The following is a 13,064-nucleotide window of genomic DNA, read 5'->3' as shown; positions in this document are numbered from 1 at the left end:
TATACTCTTTTGTTTAGCTTACTCCAAAACCTTTCTTTAGTCAACACCATGAAGAACTATGCTGCATAATGTGTATTTTTAAATAGAGACTAATGAATGGTAATTTTTTTTCTGCTTTTATATATAAAAATTTATTCATCTGTCTTCCTTCATATATGATAGTTTGAATGTGTACAGTTCTAGTTAGCAGTTATTTTCCTTCAACATGTGTATGGTATCTCTGCAATATCATAGAGAAATTTTTGCAGTGAGAAAACTCTTCCTTTATTGTTCATTTGAAGGTAATCTGTATCATGCCCCATCCCTGTATAGCTTTTAAGGGTACCGTGTTAGCTCTTCTAATGTCAATTATACTATGATATATCTTGATTTGAACTTATGTGTTAAATTTGTTTGGTACTTGAAGTACATTTATCTGCAAATCAATATTTTTCTTCAATTCAAAAAAATTTTTCAAAAATGATCTTTTCCAGTATTGGGTTCTTTCACATTCTTCTGTTCTTTTTCTTTTTATTTTTTTCCTGAAATAATTCTTAGAATATTCAACCTCCCCATGTTATATCCAGATCTTTAAATACTCTTTTATTATTTTATTTATCTATGCAACATTGCAGGTGCCTTCCTTAGTCTTATATGTAATTTACTAAAGTTCCCTCCTCAACTGAACCCAGTCTAAAGTTCTGGTTTAAATATCTATTGCAAAAATAAATAAATAAAAATAAATATCTATTGCATATTTTATTTCTACATTTAAAAGAATCCAACTTTTAACAATTTGTTTTCTTTTAACTATTTGCATGCTCCAAGTACCCTTACACATATATTAATTTTTATCTATTAATTTCATATGCTGCAATATTGCTACAATCGCTTGTTAGTTCCAGGAGTTTTTTTGTTGACTCCTTCAGATAGTCTACATAAATAATCTCCACATCATCTGCAAACCAGAATGTTTTTTCTTCTTCTTTGTCCATCTCTATAGCTTATGTATCCTCTTCTTTCTTATTGCGAGGACTTCCAGTATGATGTTGAAAAGCATGGTGAGAGCGACTTTTTCTTTTTTTTTTTTTTTTAGAAAGGGACTTTTTTTTTTTTTTGTCTTTTTCTTGGTCTAGGAAAGATTTGAGCTTACCATTCATTATGATGTTTGCTGTAGGGCTTTTGCAAATTTTTTTATCAAATAGAGACAATTTCCCTCTGATGTAGTTTACTGAGAATTTGTATTATGAATGGCAGATGGATTTTTGTCAAATGTTTATAAATGCAGACATTTATTGATGTGATCATGATTTTCGGTTCTTTAGCCTATTGCTATGATGGATTACATTAATTAATTTTCAAGTATTAAACCAGCCTTGAGTACCTGAGAAAAATCCCATTAGTCATGGTGTATCATTCTTTTCATCCATTATTGGATTTGGTTTGCTAATATTTTGTTGGGGATTTTTTGCATCTTTGTTAATGAGGTATATTGTCTGTAGTTTTCTTATATCTTTTCATCCATGTTGTATATTGAAGGATTTCCTTCTTTTTTAAGCTGAATGATATTCCATTGTAGGAATATATCACATTTTCTTTTCTATTCATCCATTAATGGACATTCAAGTTTTTTGGCTATTGTGAATAGAACTTGGATATTGTGACTAGTGCTGGAAAAAACATAAGGTTGCTAATATCTCTTCAAGTTTCTGACTTAATTTATTTTGGATACATCCACAAATGCAGGATTATTGGATCATATGGTAGTTCTATTTTTATTTTTGAGGAATTTTCATACTATTTTCTATAACAGATGCCCACTAAATCATTAAGAGTTCCAGTTTCTCCACATGCCTGTCCATACTTTAAAATAATTATTTTTTTATAATTTCCATTCTAACAGGTGTAAGATGTCATCTTGTTGTGGTATAGGTTTGCATTTTCCTGATGATTAGTGATATTGAGCATCTTTTCTTTTTTTAAGATTTATTTATGTTAGAGAGAGAGAGCACATGCAAATGTGGGGGCAGGGAGAGGGAGAGAGAAGCAGACTCCTTGCTGAGTGAGGAGCCCCAAGCGGGGCTTGATCTCAAGTCCTGAGCCAAAATCTAGAGTCAGACACTTAACCAAATGAGCCACCAGGTACCCTAGGCATCTTTTCATGTTCCTGATGACCATTTGTATGGGTTTTTTTTAGAGAAATGTCTATTCAAGCCAGTAGACCACTTTTTAATTTGTTTTTTTTGTTGTTTATTTGTTGCTACTGAGTTGTAGCACTTCCTTATATGTTTTGAAAATTAATCCTTTATCAGATATATGGTTTGCAAATATTTTCTCCCATTCTGTCTTTCACTCCATTGATTATGGGCTGCACAGAATGTTTTGTTCTTCAGTGTTGTTCTACTTATATATTTTTGTTTTTGTTGACTGTGCTTATTGTTTCATATCCATTAAACCAGTACCAAGACCAATGTTGAGGAGCTTTACCCTTTTGTTTTCTTCTAGTAATTTTATGATTTTAGGTCATACACTTAAGTCTTTAGTTCATTTTGAATTGTTTTTTGTATATCGTGTAAAATGAGTCAAATTTTATTTTGCTTGTACATATCCAATTTTCCCAACATCATTTATGGAAGAGACTCTTCTTTGCCCATTATGTATTCTTGGCATGCTTTACAATGATCAGTTGATTTTATAGATGAGTATTTATTTTTTTGGTCTCTATTCTCTTCCATCGTTCTATATATCTTTATGCCAGTACTGCACTGTTTTAAGTAATGTAGCTTTGTGATATATTTTGAAATCAGGAAATGTGATTCCTCCAGCTTTGTTCTTCTCTTTCAAGATCGATTTGACTCTTAGGGGTCTGATTCTGTATGAATTTTAGAATTGTTTCTTTTCCTCTTTATTTCTGTAAAAAATGACATTGGGATTATGATAGGGATTTCATTGAATCTTTAATCACTTTGGATAGAGCAGATATTTTAAAATATTAAGTCTTCCAATCCATGAACATGTGATTTTTTTTTCATTGTTTGGGTTTTTAAAATTTCTTTCATCCGTGCTTTGTAGTTTTCAGTATACAAGTCTCCCACCTCCTTGGATAAGTTTGTTCCTAAGTATTTTATTTTATTACTTTATTTTATTTTATATTATTTTATTTTATTTTATTATCTTATTATTTTTAAGATTTTATTTATTTATTTGAGAGAGAGAATGAGAGATAGAGAGTACAAAAGGGAAGAGAGTCAGAGGGAGAAGCAGACTCCCTGCTGAGGAAGGAGTCTGATGCGGGACTCAATCCCAGGACTCCAGGATCATGACCTGAGCCGAAGGCAGTCGCTTAATCAACTGAACCACCCAGGTGCCCCAGTATTTTATTGTTTTTGATGCTACTGTGAATAAGATTGTTTTCCTAACTTTCTTTTCAGATAGTTTGATATTAGTTTATAAAAACATAACTGATTTTTGTTTGTTGATGATTTGGTATCCTTCCACTGTACTAAATTCATTTATTCTAACTGTGTGTGTGTACTCTTCAGGGTTTTCTATATAAAGATTATATCATCTGTAAACAGGGACAATCAAATCCATAATGTAACAAACATTGGTCAGTTTGACTGACTTTGGAAAGAACAGAAATTGAACACTTGGGAGAAACAGAGATGACTTTTTTGAGGATTTTTGTTTTAAAAGGAAGAATAGTAAAATAGTGGTATGCTGGTGGGAATGAAGTCGCAGTTCTAAGTACCTTGGGTCAAAGGAAGCCTCAAAAGAAATGAAAGTTTGAAGTAAATGAACATAATAATGGAACTGATCAGATTTTATAAGCCATAGTGATAACTGTGTTTAGAGGGAAATATATATGTAAGAAAAGAAAAATTCAATAACCAATCTTTCCATTCTAGGGTACTAGTAAATGAAGATCAATTAAAACTCACAGTTAGCAGAAGGGGGTTAAAAAGAGCAGAAATCAATAAAATTGAAAACAGGAAAACAATAAAGAAAAGTAAAAAAGAAAGTTCTTTGACAAGATCAATAAAATTGATAAATCTTTAACTAGGCTAATTAAGAAAAGATAGAAACACAAAATTACTGATATGAGAAATAAAGAATGAGTCATCATTACTGACTTGTGGACATTAAAAGATAACAAAGGAATACTATGAACAAATCTATGCCCTTAAATATGATAACTTGTATGAAGTAGATCAACTTCTTAAAAGATACAAACTTCCAAAATTCATGCAAGGAGAAATATATAATCTGGATGGATCTATAAAAAAATCAAATAATTAACAACATCTCATCAAAAAAATGCAAGATCGAAATTACTTGCAGAAAAAAAATTTTTCTCCTGTTTCAAATATTTCTATTAATTCATTAATTAATGAGGTAACCAGTAGATGTTATATGTAATTCAAAGGAGAATTTTAAAAACACTCATGTAAATGGCTATTAGTAAGGCTGAAATGAATTTGTAAAATATTGGCCAATATCCATGGGGCAATTTTTATGTGTCTGCACCAGGCATAATTTGTATTTTTATGGACAAAAATATTTCATTTTTTATTATTTATACAACTTCCACATTTTTAAAATGGATAAGTCAATGAAAGGCAAAGATAACCTGAAATGGGACACTCAGTGGGCCAGTATCATTTTTGCCCATTTTGATGTCTTCACAATTTTTCCTTATACCTGATACCAATGAATGGGGTGGGAGCTCTTATAGAATCTCAAATAAGTTATAGAAAATAAGTTCTTCATGTATTTTAAAAGCAACATACACATTTCACAACTCTCAATGGAGTCAGCTTTCAGGGCTGCTACTACTACTGTTAATGGTTATTTTGTCATTAACATCCATCTGAATTGTCTCACATTAATGTACTACATAACTGAAGATGATTGATGTTGCCAAAATTTCTTGAACCAGAAGCATGAATGTACAGAGCTCTCATGCCAGTACTGCCAAGGTCTACTAATTTTGATGAAGTGAAAAAATACCTCTACCCAGCCTGAGTTCCAACCTCATTTATATGAGGAGACCCAATACCATAGCTCCTCGGGTTTATAACATCTTAGAGAACTGCCCTTTGGCTTTAATTGTATTGCCTTCTCCCTAGGACTTGAATTTGAGATCTTGAGGATCAGGGAGGATGGGGCTTCATGCTCAGGAGTGATAGGAAATGATAAATAGATCCAAACTTCTTTTAATGATCTTGAGAGCTTCCTGTTTCTAATATTATTCCACCCATCCATCTATCCATTCATCCAGGCTTCTAGTCACTGATACTAGCATAAGTGGAGTATTAATACTAAATGACCAGGATAAACTTACCATAAATTAACAGACGGTTCCTAAATCCTATCATCTGATACCTTTCCAGGGAATTCTATCTTCTGATCCAGGGAATCAGCATGGTGTCTCGTGGGAGTAGCAGGGTGCTGGAGTGAAAGAAATTCAAACTTGTTAGCTTTTTCTTCAAGAACATTATCATTCGTGAAATATGGAGACTTGGAGTAGCACCATTTAATTAGATTATTGCTATAATTAGGGATGCACTTGACAAATAACATTTAATCACAAGATACAAATTCCTTCAGTGCACCATGTTGCCATCGGGCTAGGTCTCGCATTCAGGCCAAATGCTGATAACTCTGAACTCAGTCCCTCACACTTACATTCTTATTGCCAATCAGTCATTCATGAAAAATTTTATGTCTCAGTTCATTTTGATTAGTTTAATAGAATAATATCATTATTTTTAATAACTATTATAATGAATGTTATAATAATTATAGTTATTGTGATGTTCTAGTCACTGTTAACATTTTTTATAGCTCAACTGCTTTGGGCTATAGTTTTTTTTTTCTCAACTTTTGTACACTGATCATGAGTGCATTCACCTACTCTTATAATTAATATTTATTGAGATTATCTGTACCAGTCATTTATGAAAGAAATAATATTATTTCTCTACAATCTCTTCTAGATATTAGGAGCAGAGGAAATACTTCCTAATTCATTCTATAAGGCCATCATTACCCTAAACAAAATCAAATACACATTACAGTGAAGGCAAACTGCAGACCAATATCTCTTATGAACATTGATTCAAAAATTCTCAACAAATATTTGCAAGTTGAATCCAAAATGGACAAATGTTGCAAAAATCTAGTACTCCTCTCAAACTCTGAATTATCACTTGTTTTCAAAGGCATTCTTACTTTTCCTCTGTAGGTAAACATGTTTACCTAAAATAATGTTATGTGTTTAGTAAGACAGCAAAAATGACAAAACAAAAAATAAATATTGCCGGGCGCCTGGGTGGCTCAGTTGGTTAAGCGACTGCCTTCGGCTCAGGTCATGATCCTGGAGTCCCGGGATCGAGTCCCGCATCGGGCTCCCTGCTCAGCGGGGAGTCTGCTTCTCCCTCTGACCCTCTTCCCTCTCGTGCTCTCTATCTCTCATTCTCTCTCTCTCAAATAAATAAATAAAATCTTTAAAAATAAATAAATAAATAAATATTGCCTTGTTTGTAGATAAATTAAAATACCTATTTTTTTTTTATTTTTTGCCAAGACTTGTTAGAGAAATCAAGTAAACCTATTTGTCACCAGACTAAAGGTCAACCAAATTACTGCTGTTCTGTTTGGTTGATAAATCAGTTTAAAAAAATCCGTGAACATAATTATTACCAAACACGACTTAGGGACAAAACATATGTTAAAAATCCTATTAAATTTTGACTTAAATAATATGCTTAGAAATTAGTAAAAAGATTCTTGAAGCAGAAGCTGAATAAAAGAAATTTCAATCACCATTATCTTCACAGGAGGTTAGCAGGAGCATTTTGCTCTAAGGAATCATATTTATTAAGCATCTATATGGGCCTCAGGAGATATGTTTATAGTGATTATAACTTAATCTTCCCACCAAGCCAACCAGGCAATGTTATCCCAAATGTGTCAGGAGAGGAAATAGCCCAATGTGGATTAAGTATATTTCCTAAAGTCATACAACTAAGCATAGGGCAGTAATATTAATTTAGGAATAATGGCATCACTTGAGGATCTGGCTCCATTCAGTGATGGAGATTTGGTATTGTATCCAATATCAAGAAATCATGACATACATTTTCCTCTGAATTCAAGCTGTTTTGATTAGGAATGTTTTCAAATACAAGCAACAAACTATTTACCTCACAGTTGCTTAAGCAAATAGCATCTTCCTTCTCTTCCCCTCATGTTCACATATGCACACATGCACACACACACACATGCACACACACACACACACACACAATTCATACAAAAAAGGAAGGAACACAGTCCAGAGCAATTAAAACTGTTTAACAATATTTTGTTGAAATAGACTTCTATTTTTCCATTCTACCATCTGTATTGTGTATAATCTTCTTGCCCTTTGCCCCTTGGTCCCTACAATACATTAGACATTATATTTCTATTTGATGGAGGGAATAGGTGCAAATGTTATGAATCCAAGGTTGGAAATGCTGAGGCTATTTTTTGTTTGTTTTAGTCAGGAAAGCAAAATCTTTCTGAGAAGCTTTACTGAGAAATGCCACCTGCTACTTCTTAAGGCTTGACTATTTGGAGACAATTTTCCATGAGTCTCTTATGCTTTTGCATGTATGCAAAGGCACTGACAGTATTTCATTTTCTGTAATCTTTGTTATTTATATGGTGAACAGCCTTAGAGACAGATTCTCCCTCCAGTGTAGAGGACAAGTTTGTGTGCTGTCTTGTAAAATCAAGATAGTGTCTCCTTCTAGGATAAAGGATAAGCATATTAGCTTGCAGCCATTATAAAAGTTTGGGGTTTCCTAAGCAGAGAGTCCATCTCCTGTAATGCAACCCACTGTGAGTGCATGGTACATCTTGCTCTTATTGTATTGTCTATGAGAACTGAGGTTTGGGGAATCTGTGGGAATGAGTGGTACCCTGGCAGCCTTGTACATTTCTACATACACTGTATAGGCAAGATTTGACTGTCTTGGTAGAATATCTTGTGATCTTCTGGCTCATGAGATCATGGGAAGTTTGTGAAATTGTTACCAGGCCACTTTCCACTTGCCTCCCACTTCCCCTGGGAAGCTGTCATAAGACATTTTTTCATAGCCTTCTAGTTTGTGAGAACCATGAGGCTATCTGCCTTGATTTCTTAGGGTACAGCTGAAGTTCTAAAATTGCTCAGCTGCAGCATGACATCAGCTTCTTTAGCACAGGGTCACCCAACACTCAGGCTGTATTGTCATGACATCTGTCCCCTTTTGTTTCAATGCTGTCTTTAGGGACAAACACAGAAGCAGGTACTTTTGTCTTTCTTGCTTTCTGCTATCTATGTAATAAACACTCTCAATTTTAAAAGGTCTTGCCCTTTACTGGCCAAGTTTTTCAGCTTTGACTTGATAAGAAATTAGAAGGGAGGGAAAACTGAATGGGAAGAAATCAGAGAGGATGACAACCATGAGAGACTCTTGATTCTGGGAAATAAACTGAGGGTCATGGAAGGGGAGGTGGGTAGGGGATGGGGTAACTGGGTGATGGGCATTAAGGAGGGCACGTGATGTGATGGGCACTAGGGGTTATATGCAACTGATGAATTACTGAACACTACATCTGAAACTAATGATGTACTGTATGTTGGCTAATTGAATTTAAATGAGAAAAACATTAATAGCAAAAAAATAAAATAAAATTCTTGTTAATTGAAAAAATTAAATTAAAAAATAAAATGGTGATGCTTTAGCTACTGCTGTTGTGAACTGTATTTTGTCTCTGATCCAGGAGAGTTGTGTCTTCTACCAGCATCCATGAAACTGTGATAGGCACATTTGTTAGCTTACAAACAGTGTAAAATGTCAGATCTTTCAGAGTTCCTGAAAATGATATTGGCAAGAATTTGTGTCGCATATATATCTCCACCTGGATGATAGTTAGGGAGAAAAGATTGTGTATACAGCTTGACTTTCGAACCAAGAATGTCTACCATATGAAGCTAAACTCCTTAAAAACATACAGAAGAGATTAATATAAAGGCTTAATTTTAACTAGTAATATGCTTAAGACGGAATAAAATTCATAACTCTTACCATGGTCTCCTTAGCCAAAGTACTACTATAGTAGTATACTTATATGCTTATCTCCTTACCAGACACTTTTTTAAATAAAGAAACCCTATTTAAATTACATAAGTAGTTTACTGTTTTCAATGAGCAGAATCTAGAGGGGATCAGGAAACATGTTTTAGAGCATTTAAAAACATTTTGGGTTCTTTCCTCTATGCTTCGGAAGTCATTATCTATTGAAGTTGGGAGCTCTTAAACTGTTTTGAGATTTTAAAATACAGATGTTAAAAAAGTTATTAGTTTAAAAAATGATCCTTTTAGGAGTTGAATGTACTTTAGTGCTAATTATAACTTTTAATGATTGTAAAGTGCCCTGGGAGACTGTAATGAAGAAGATTGCAAGACTACATCTCCTCTGCAAATTTTCCTTTCCATACACAGTGTAAGGATAAAGGAAATGTGCTTGAACACCCAAAGGACAGAGCTAATTGTGTAAAGTTCACTAAATGTTAACAGTTTCCCAGTGACCCAGGAGTCATGTAAGGGAATTATAGACACATGTTCTGAGACATCTTTGGCAGCATTCGTTCTCTAGAGTTAAAAAAAAAAAAAATGGACTGAGAAAAATTTAAACAATGATATTGCTTGCTTAGCCTATAATAGATGTTACTTAAGTCAAAAGTACTGGGAGGAGACACTGTAATTTGTGAGTCTATTAGGGGAACTTCCTGTTTGTTTCTAACTGACTTGATGAAAACTGTGTGGATTTCCAGCAATATACCTCTAAATTAAAATTGCTCACAAAATCTCAGAAGTCAGGGTCATTGGCACCGTAAGTTATGAGTTACATAATAAATAGTCAAAGTACTCTGAAAACATTATTTCTGGACCTGAAATACTTTATCTGAATTGCTTCATGCAGTGGTTCATTTGCATTCAATCATTTAACATTTCTTTCTCCAATTCTTTTCTCTCTTGGATTGTTGCAGTTCAAGAGGCTAAGTGGTGCCATTTCTCTTAATTGTTGTCAGATGTGAGCATTATTTTATGGAGAGAATAAAGTGTTCTTCCCTTTGGAAATAAAGGCCCCTTGCAAGGTAAGTTATCTCTTCCACAGAATTAAATGGTTTGTCTAAATTAGGTAATTTATCTCTACAACTGGTCCCTTCAAGTAAGTAATGTTTATTTCCTTCTTTATTTCCCCACTGGTACCTAAGATTACAGATGGGGTTTTGATTTTTAAAAATATTGTTAGAATATCCCAAGGAATCTCCTGTGGACTCTTTCCTGTTTTTAATTTTCAACATATAAAATTATAGGGGTATTTTTTGGGAAAAGGAGAGACCAATTTTTGTATATGTCAAATGGTTTTAATGACCAATATCTTCCATATTCACATATTAATCCATCTGTGAACCCTGGCAGAGATTGTAAGTCCAAACTGAACAATAACATGACCTGTAAAATCTCAAAAAGGAGTAATTTTACCATTAACAGGGGCTCTTTTCTTTGTTCTTGTGAAATTTTACAGAACTTTTGTCAATTTTCCAAACCCAATACTTAGAACACCCGAAGCAACAGTACAATAATTGCTGTCGCTTAATGAAAACTTAATTGCCAGGAACTTTTCTAAAGACCATGCCAGTGATATCAGGACTTCAAGAAATGGACTAGATTTATGAATTGATGGTTATACACAGATTGCACTTTTCATTTTCTATAATTCCTACATTAATGGTAAAACATAAACGTTGAGATTGTCTATACTTCAAACAATTCATTTGATAAAATTAGCTTCAAAAAATACCTGAAATGTATAGGTAACTCCCCATGGACCCAATAAAGTAATTACATCACAGAGTATGTGGTCTATAATAGACATTATTTTTCATAAAAAAATGTATCAATCCAATGTAATAAAAACCAGAAAGCAGCCACAATAACAACTGAGTACTATTTAACTGCTCTGTCCTATTCCTTTTTAGTTTCTTTCCTTTTTTATTTATTTTTCTGTTATTTTCTTTCTTTTTGTTTTTGAGAATAAGTATGGAGAAGGTGTGGCTGTTGATTAGAGATAAATGGCTACATCCCAATGTTATGTTGATATAGAAAAAACAGACTAACATGAGTAATTGTGAACAAAGCCAAAAATATTATTCCAGCCAAATATAATTGATATAAATCATTCTGTAATTATATGTTTATATATTTACAAAAATCAAGAAAAATAATTTTCCACTCCTCTTGGAATTCTGATATGATGATTTTGTACCTTGCTTTAATTAAACCCAAGTTTTATTTTAAAGGTTTTACACGGTAAACATGCTGGTAAGCCACTCAATTTTAGAAAGTTAAGTGGTGGATACCCATAAAAAGCAAAACAAAGAAACACATGAAATGCCATTTATATGATGGAAATTTTCCTATTTTCTGAAGGCTTCTGTTCAGTGCTTACTATGCTGTATTTGATGATGAACAAATTGGACTTCTGGCAAATGATGTAAAATGTATACTTTCTTTTCTACTGCAAAGTTGTTTGAGTTAACTTATAAAGGTTATTCCTGGTTTTCCTTCTTTACCCTAGTTTTATTATTTTTTAATTTTTTTAAATTAAATTAAATTAAATTTTATTATTCTATATTAATCACCATACATTACATCATTAGTTTTTGATGTAGTGTTCCATGATTCTTTGTTTGCGTATAACACCCAGGGCTCCATTCAGTACATGCCCTCTTTAATACCCATCACCAGGCTAACCCATCCCCCCACCCCCCTCCCCTCTAGAACACTCAGTTTGTTTCTCAGAGTCCATAGTCTCTCATGGTTCATTCCCCCCTCCGATTTCCACCCCTTCATTTTTCCCTTCCTGCTATCTTCTTTTTTTTTAACATATATTATTTGTTTCAGATGTACAAGTCTGTGATTCAACAGTCTTACAAATTCACAGTGCTCACCATAGCACATACCCTTCCCAATGTCTATAACCCTGCCACCCCATCCCTCCCAACGCCCACCACTACAGCAACCCTCAGTTTGTTTCCTGAGATTAAGAATTCCTCATATCAGTGAGATCATATGATACATGTCTTTCTCTGATTAACTTATTTCACTCAGCATAATACCATCCAGTTCCATCCACGTTGTTGCAAACGGCAAGATTTCATTCCTTTTGATGGCTGCATAATATTCCATTGTGTATATATACACCACCTCTTCTTTATCCATTCATATGTCAATGGATATATTGGCTCTTTCCATAGTTTGGCTATTGTGGACATTGCTGTTATAAACATTGGGGTGCACGTACCCCTGCAGATACCTACATTTGTATCTTTGGCATAAATACCCAGTAGTGCAATTGCTGGATCGTATGGTAGCTCTATTTTCAACTTTTTTAGGAACCTCCATACTGTTTTCCAGAGTGGTTGCACCAGTTTGCGTTCTCGCCAACAGTGTGGTAGGGTTCTCCTTTCTCTGCATCCCCACCAACATCTGTCATTTCCTGACTTTTTAATTCTAGCCATTCTGACTGGTGTGAGGTGGTATCTCACTGAGGTTTGGATTTCGATTTCCCTGATGCTGAACAGATGATGAGCACTTTTTCATGTGTCTGTTGGCCATTTGGAAGTCTTCTTTGGAAAAATGTCTGTTCATGTCTTCTGCCCATTTCTTGATTGGATTTTTTGTTCTTTGGGTGTTGAGTTTCATAAGTTCTTTATAGATTTTGGATACTAGCCCTTGATCTTATATGTCATTTGCAAATATCTTCTCCCATTCTGTCAGTTGTCTTTTGGTTTTGTGGACTGTTTCTTTTGCTGTGCAAAAGCTTTTTATCTTGATGAAGTCCCAATAGTTCATTTTTCCCCTTGCTTCCCTTGCCTTTGGCGATGTTTCTAGGAAGAAGTTACTGCAGCTGATGTTGAAGACTTTGCTGCCTGTGTTCTCCTTTAGGATTTTGATGGACTCCTGTCTCACATTTAGGTC

The sequence above is a fragment of the Eumetopias jubatus genome, unplaced genomic scaffold (genome assembly GCF_037043125.1).
Source record: "Eumetopias jubatus isolate StellerSeaLion01/CBP00866 unplaced genomic scaffold, mEumJub1_p1.0 scaffold_15, whole genome shotgun sequence".
Classification (NCBI taxonomy): Eukaryota; Metazoa; Chordata; class Mammalia; order Carnivora; family Otariidae; genus Eumetopias; species Eumetopias jubatus.
Note: the sequence above shows the minus strand (reverse complement) of the source record.